The following is a 7,619-nucleotide window of genomic DNA, read 5'->3' on the forward strand; positions in this document are numbered from 1 at the left end:
CTGGAGAAAGAACAGCAAATAAAGCCTAAACCCAGCAGGAGAAGAGAAATCATAAAGATCAGAGCAGAAATCAATGAACTAGAAACCAAAAGAACAGTAGAACAGATCAACGAAACTAGGAGCTGGTTCTTTGAAAGGATTAACAAGACTGATAAACCCCTGGCCAGACTTATCAAAAAGAAAAGAGAAATGGCCCAAACAAACAAAATCATGAATGAAAGAGGAGAGATCACAATCAACACCAAAGAAATAAAAACATTTATAAGAACATATTATAAGCAACTCTACGCCAGCAAATTAGATAACCTGGAAGAAATGGGTGCATTCCTAGACATATATCAACTACCAAAATTGAACCAGGAAGGAACAGAAAACCTGAACAGACCTATAACAACCAAGGAAATTGAAGCAGTCATCAAAAATCTCCCAACAAACAAAAGCCCAGGGCCAGATGGCTTCCCAGGGGAATTCTACCAAACATTTCAAGAAGAATTAATACCTATTCTCCTGAAACTGTTCCAAAAAATAGAAATGGAAGGTAAACTTCCAAACTCATTTTATGAGGCCACCATTACATTGATCCCAAAACCAGACAAAGACCCCATCAAAAAGGAGAATTACAGACCAATATCCTTGATGAACATGAATGCAAAAATTCTCACCAAAATACTAGCCAATAGGATCCAACAGTACATTAAAAGGATTATTCACCATGACCAAGTGGGATTTATCCCTGGGCTGCAAGGCTGCTTCAGCATCCACAAATCAATCAACGTGATACAATCCATTAACAAAAGAAAGAACAAGAATCATATTATCCTCTCAATAGATGCAGAAAAAGCATTTGACAAAGTACAACATCCTTTCTTGATCAAAACTCTTCAGAGTATAGGGATAGAGGGTACATACCTCAATATCATAAAAGCCATCTATGAAAAACCCACAGCGAATATCATTCTCAATGGGGAAAAGCTGAGAGCTTTTCCCCTAAGGTCAGGAACGCGGCAGGGATGTCCACTCTCACCACTGCTATTCAATATAGTATTAGAAGTCCTAGCCACAGCAATCAGACAACAAAAAGAAATCAAAGGCATCAAAATCGGCAAAGAAGAAGTCAAATTCTCCCTCTTTGCAGATGATAGGATACTGTATGTGGAAAACCCAAAAGACCCACCCCAAAACTGCTAGAACTCATACAGGAATTCAGTTAAGTAGCAGGATTTAAAATCAATGCACAGAAATCAGTGGCATTCCTATACACCAACAACAAGACAGAAGAGAGACAAATCAAGGAGTCGATCCCATTTACAATTGCACCTGAAACCATAAGATACCTAGGAATAAATCTAACCAAAGAGGCAAAGGATCTGTACTCAGAAAACTATAAAATACTCAGGAAAGAAATTGAAGAAGACACAAAGAAATGGAAAAACGTTCCATGCTCATGGATTGGAAGAACAAATATTGTGAAGATGTCAATGCTACCTAGAGCAATCTACACATTCAATGCAATCCCCATCAAAATACCATCCACTTTTTTCCAAGAAATGGAACAAGTAATCCTAAAATTTGTATGGAACCAGAAGAGACCCCGAATAGCCAGAGGAATCTTGAAAAAGAAAAGCAAAGCTGGCGGCATCACAATTCCGGACTTCCAGCTCTATTACAAAGCTGTCATCATTAAGACAGTATAGTACTGGCACAAAAACAGACACATAGATCACTGGAACAGAATCGAGAGCCCAGAAATGGACCTTCAACTCTATGGTCAACTGATCTTCGACAAAGCAGGAAAGAATGTCCAAAGGAAAAAACAGTCTCTTCAACAAATGGTGTTGGGAAAATTGGACAGCCACATGCAGAAGAATGAAACTGGACCATTTCCTTACACCACACACAAAAATAGACTCCAAATGGTTGAAAGACCTAAACGTGAGACAGGAGTCCATCCAAATCCTAAAGGAGAACACAGGCAGCAACCTCTTCGACCTCAGCCGCAGCAACTTCTTCCTAGACACATCGCCAAAGGCAAGGGAAGCAAGGGCAAAAATGAACTATTGGGATTTCATCAAGATAAAAAGTTTTTCACAGCAAAAGAAACAGTCCACAAAACCAAAACACAACCGACAGAATGGGAGAAAATATTTGCAAATGACATATCAGATAAAGGGCTAGTAGCCAAAATCTATAAACAACTTATCAAAGTGAACACCCACAGAACCAATAATCCAATCAAGAAATGGGCAGAAAACATGAACCGACATTTTTCCAAAGAAGACAACCAAATGGCCAACAGACACATGAAAAAGTGCTCAACATCACTCGGCATCAGGGAAATCCAAATCAAAACTTCAATGAGATACCACCTCACACCAGTCAGAATGGCTAAAATTAACAAGTCAGGGAACGACAGATGTTGGCGGGGATGTGGAGAAAGGGGAACCCTCCTACACTGTTGGTGGGAATGCAAGCTGGTGCAATCCCTCTGGAAAACAGTAGGGAGGTTCCTCAAACAGTTGAAAATAGAGCTACCCTACAATCCAGCAATTGCACTACTGGGTATTTACCACACAGACACAAATGTAGGTATCCGAAGGGGTACGTGCACCCCAATGTTTATAGCAGCAATGTCCACAATAGCCAAACTGTGGAAAGAGCCAAGAGGTCCATCGACAGATGAATGGAAAAAGAAGATGTGGTATATATACACAATGCAATATTATGCAGCCATCAAAAGGAATGAGATCTTGCCATTTGCAACGACGTGGATGGAACTGGAGGGTGTTATGCTGAGTGAAATCTGTCAATCAAAGAAAGACATGTACATATGACCTCACTGATATGAGGAATTCTTAATCTCAGGAAACAAACTGAGGGTTGCTGGAGTGGTGGGGGGTGGGAGGGATGGGGTGGCTGAGTGATAGACATTGGGGAGGATATGTGCTATGGTGACCGCTCTTGAATTGTGCAAGACTGTTGACTCACAGATCTGTACCTCTGAAACAAATAATGCAACATACGTTAAGAAAAAGAAGATAGCAGGAGGGGAAGAATGAAGGGGAGTAAGTCGGAGGGGGAGACGAACCATGAGAGACGATGGACTCTGAAAAAAAAACAGAGGGCTCTAGAGGGGAGGAGCATGGGGGGATGGTTTAGCCTGGGAATGGGTATTAAAGAGGGCACATTCTGCGTGGAACACTGGGTGTTATGCACAAACAGTGAATCATGGAACACTACATCAAGAACTAATGATGTAATGTATGGTGATTAACATAACAATAAAAAATTTTTTAAAAAGAACTAAAATCTAACCAAGTTAAAATCAAAAAGGCTATTAATGAGGTGCAATCAAAAATGGGGGTTCTAACTGCTAGGATAAATGAGGCAGAAGAGAGAATTAGCAATAGAGAAGACCAAATGATGGGTAATAAAGAAGATGAGAAAAAGAGAGATAAACAACTACTGGATCACGAGGGCAGAATTCGAGAAATAAGTGATACCATAAGATGAAACAACATTAGAATAATTGGAATCCCAGAAAAAGAAAGAAGAGAGAGGGAGGCAGAAGGTATCTTGGAGCAAATAATAGCAGAGAACTTCCCTAATGTGGGGAAGGAAACAGGCATCAAAATCCAGAAGGCACAGAGAACCCCTCTCAAAATCAATAAAAATAGGTCAACATCCCAAGATCTAATAGTAAAACTTACGAGTCTCAGAGACAAAGAGAAAATCCTGAAAGCAGCTCGGTAGAAGAGATCTGTAACCTACAATGGTAGAAACATTAGATTGGCAACAGACCTATCCACAGAGACCTGACAGCCCAGAAAGGACTGGCATGATATCTTCAGAGCACTAAACGAGAAAAATATGCAGCCAAGAATACTATATCCAGCTAGGCTGTCATTGAAAATTGAAGGAGAGATAAAAAGCTTCCAGGACAAACAAAAACTAAAGGAATTTGCAGACACAAAACTAGCCCTACAAGAAATATTGAAAGGGGTCTTCTAAGCAAAGAGAGAGCCTAAAAGCAACATAGACCAGAAAGGAACACAGACAATATACAGTAACAGTCACCTTACAGGCAATACAATGGCACTAAATTCATACCTTTCAATAGTTACCCTGAATGTAAATGGGCTAAATGCCCCAATCAAAAACACAGGCCATCAGATTGGATTAAAAAAACAACACCCATCGATATGCTGTCTGCAAGAGACTCATTTTAGACCCAAAGACACTCCCAGATTGAAAATGAGGGGGGTGGAAAACCATGCTAATGGACACCAAAAGAAAGCTGGGGTGGCAATCCTTATATCAGACAACTTAGATTTTAAACCAAAGACTGTAATAAGAGATGAGGAAGGACACTATATCCTACTTAAAGGGTCTATCCATAAAGATCTAACAATTGTAAATATCTATGCCCCTAACATGGGAGCAGCCAATTATATAAGGCAATTAATAACAAAAGCAAAGAAACACATTGACAACAATACAATAATAGTGGGGACTTTAACACCCCCCTCACTGAAATGGACAGATCATCTAAGCAAAAGATTAAAAAGATTAACAAGGAAATAAAGACTTTAAATGACACACTGGACCAAATGGACTTCACAGATCTATTCAGGACATTCCATCCCAAAGCAACAGAATACACATTCTTCTCTAGTGCCCATGGAACATTCTCCAGAATAGATCACATCCAAGGTCACAAATCGGGTCTCAACCGGTACCAAAGATTGAGATCATTCCCTGCATATTTTCAGACCACAATGCTTTGAAACTAGAACTCAACACCCAAATAACAAATGATCTAATCAAGGAATGGGCAGAAGACATGAACAGACATTTTTCCACAGAAGACATCCAAATGGCCAACAGACACATGAAAAAGTGCTCAACATCGCTCGGCATCAGGGAAATCCAAATCAAAACCTCAGTGAGATATCACCTCACACCAGTCAGAATGGCTAAAATTAACAAGTCAGGAAACGACAGATGTTGGCAGGGATGCGGAGAAAGGGGAACCCTCCTACACTGTTGGTGGGAATGCAAGCTGGTGCAGCCACTCTGGAAAACAGTATGGAGGTTCCTCAAACAGTTGAAAATAGAGCTACCATACAATCCAGCAATTGCACTACTGAGTATTTACCCCAAAGATACAAATGTAGGGATCCGAAGGGGTATGTGCACCCCGATGTTTATAGCAGCAATGTCCACAATATCCAAACTGTGGAAAGAGCCAAGATGTCCATCGACAGATGAATGGATAAAGAAGAGGTGGTATATATACATAATGGAATATTATGCAGACATCAAAAAGAATGAAATCTTGCCATTTGCAATGACTGATCAAGAAAGGATGTTGTACTTTGTCAAACGCTTTTTCTGCATCTATTGAGATCATCATCACCCACCTTAATGGAAGAGAGAGTCATAGTGCTTCTCCAGCCTCAAAGCAAATGAGAGGGTTGCTCCAAAACAACCCCTCATGGATATTAGATGTAACTCGTCTTCCCTGGACTTCCCAGACGAAGGCTAGTGAGTTCTCAGGAGAACTTGACACATGTCCCAAAGAGTTTGGAGAGCTACAAGACTATGGAGACTAGACCTGGCTTCCCACCTGGAGGGTTCCAGAGGAGGAACAGAGTATACAGAGCATTCTAAGATGGGCAGGCAAGGAGAGAGATAGAAATATGCCCTTGACTTATATGAGACACCCTAGGCCACGTAAATGCCACCAAGGTATTTGGGTCCCAAAGTGCTGTGATCGACCCCTGCCTAAGACAGCCACCTGCCTTGGTGAAAGGACATGGCAGTAGTATAACCACTTCAATAGTGTAATTGGGAGAGGGGGAGCTACAGAGCAGGAGCTGAGGGATTGTTACAAGAGATAAGCTCAAGAGTGTCTGCCTACATCATCTCTGGAGAACCCAACAATACCTCCCATGAAAGCAGCAGTATTGGGATCCCTGTCCTGTCATGAGTGGGGTCCCAAATTATAGCCACACCAATCATGTGGTACTCTGCCTCTTTTCCTCTAAGCAACCTTACCTTGAGAATCTAGCAAAGCAGAGGTGGAGAAGAAGAGTGATTGAGAGGAGAGTGAAAGATAGATTTCCCTCTCTTTTCCACTTCAGGTCACTTTAAACTGGGTATGATGTTGAAATCTTGAATTATTCTGGACTGGACTTGTTTATATCTGAAAATGAGACTGTTCTTAAAGCTGAAAATGACCAAAAAGCTGTGTAATCCTCCAAAGCATGGCTGAAACCAGTGGTAAAAGATAGTTTCCTGATGTAATCCTTCAAGTCCACCACTTTTTCAAGCCCACAATTTAATGGTAACACCTATTCAATTTTTTTTATTATTAACATATAATGTATTGTTTGTTTCAGGGGTACAGGTCTGTGATTCGTCAATCTTACACAATACACAGAGCTCACCACAACACACACCCTCCCCAGTGTCCATCACCCAGCCACCCCATGCCTCCCACCACCCATCCACTCCAGCAAGCCTCATTTTATTTACTGAGATTAATGGTTTGTCTCCCTCTCTGGTTTCACCTTGTTTCATTTTTTCCTCTCTTCCCCTATGATCCTCTGCCTTGTATCTCAAATTCCACGTATCAGTGAGATCATATGATAATTGCCTTTCTCTGATTGACTTATTCCACTTAGCATAATACTCTCTAGTGTCTACGTAGTTGCAAATGGCAAGATTTCATTTTCTGATGGCTGCACAATATTCCATTGTGTATATATATATCACATCTTCTTTATCCATTCACCTGTAAATGGAATCGTTTCTCTAATTTCTCTTTCTACAGTTGCATTCTTAGTGTATAAGAAAGCAACTGATTTCTGTGCATTTTGTATCCTGCCACATTACTGAATTGCTGTATGAGTTCTAGTAATCTGGGGGTGGAGTCTTTTGGGTTATCCACATAAAGTATCATGTCGTCTGCGAGAAGAGAGAGTTTGACTTCTTCTTTGCCAATTTGAATACCTTTTATTTCTTTTTGTTGTCTGATTGCTGTTTCTAGGACTTCTAGTACTATGTTGAACAATAGTGGTGAGAGTGGGCATCCTTGACGTGATCCTGATCTTAAGGGAAAGTCTCTCAGCTTTTCCCCATTGAGGATGATATTCGCTGTGGGTTTTTCATAGATGGATTTGATGAACTTGAGGAATGTTCCCTCTATCCCTATACTCTGAAGAGTTTTAATCAGGAAAGGATGCTGTATTTTGTCAAATGCTTTTTCTGCATCAATTGAGAGGACCATATGGTCCTCCTCTCTCCTCTTATTAATGTGTTCTATCACATTGATTGATTTGCAAATGTTGAACCACCCCTTGCATCCCAGGTCGTGGTGGATGTTCCTTTTAATGTATTGTTGGATCCTATTAGCTAGGATTTTGTTGAGGATTTTGGAATCCATATTCATCAGGGATATTGGTCTGAAATTCTCCTTTTTGATGGGGTCTTTGCCTGGTTTGGGGATTAAGGTACTGCTGGCCTCATAGAATGAGTCTGGAAGTTTTCCTTCTGTTTCTATTTTTTGAAACAGCTTCAGTAGAATAGGTATTATTTCTTTTTTGAATGTTTGGTAG

This window comes from Callorhinus ursinus, unplaced genomic scaffold (genome assembly GCF_003265705.2).
Source record: "Callorhinus ursinus isolate GAN/ISIS: 27379988/994484 unplaced genomic scaffold, GSC_fseal_2.0 scaffold87, whole genome shotgun sequence".
Taxonomy (NCBI): domain Eukaryota; kingdom Metazoa; phylum Chordata; class Mammalia; order Carnivora; family Otariidae; genus Callorhinus; species Callorhinus ursinus.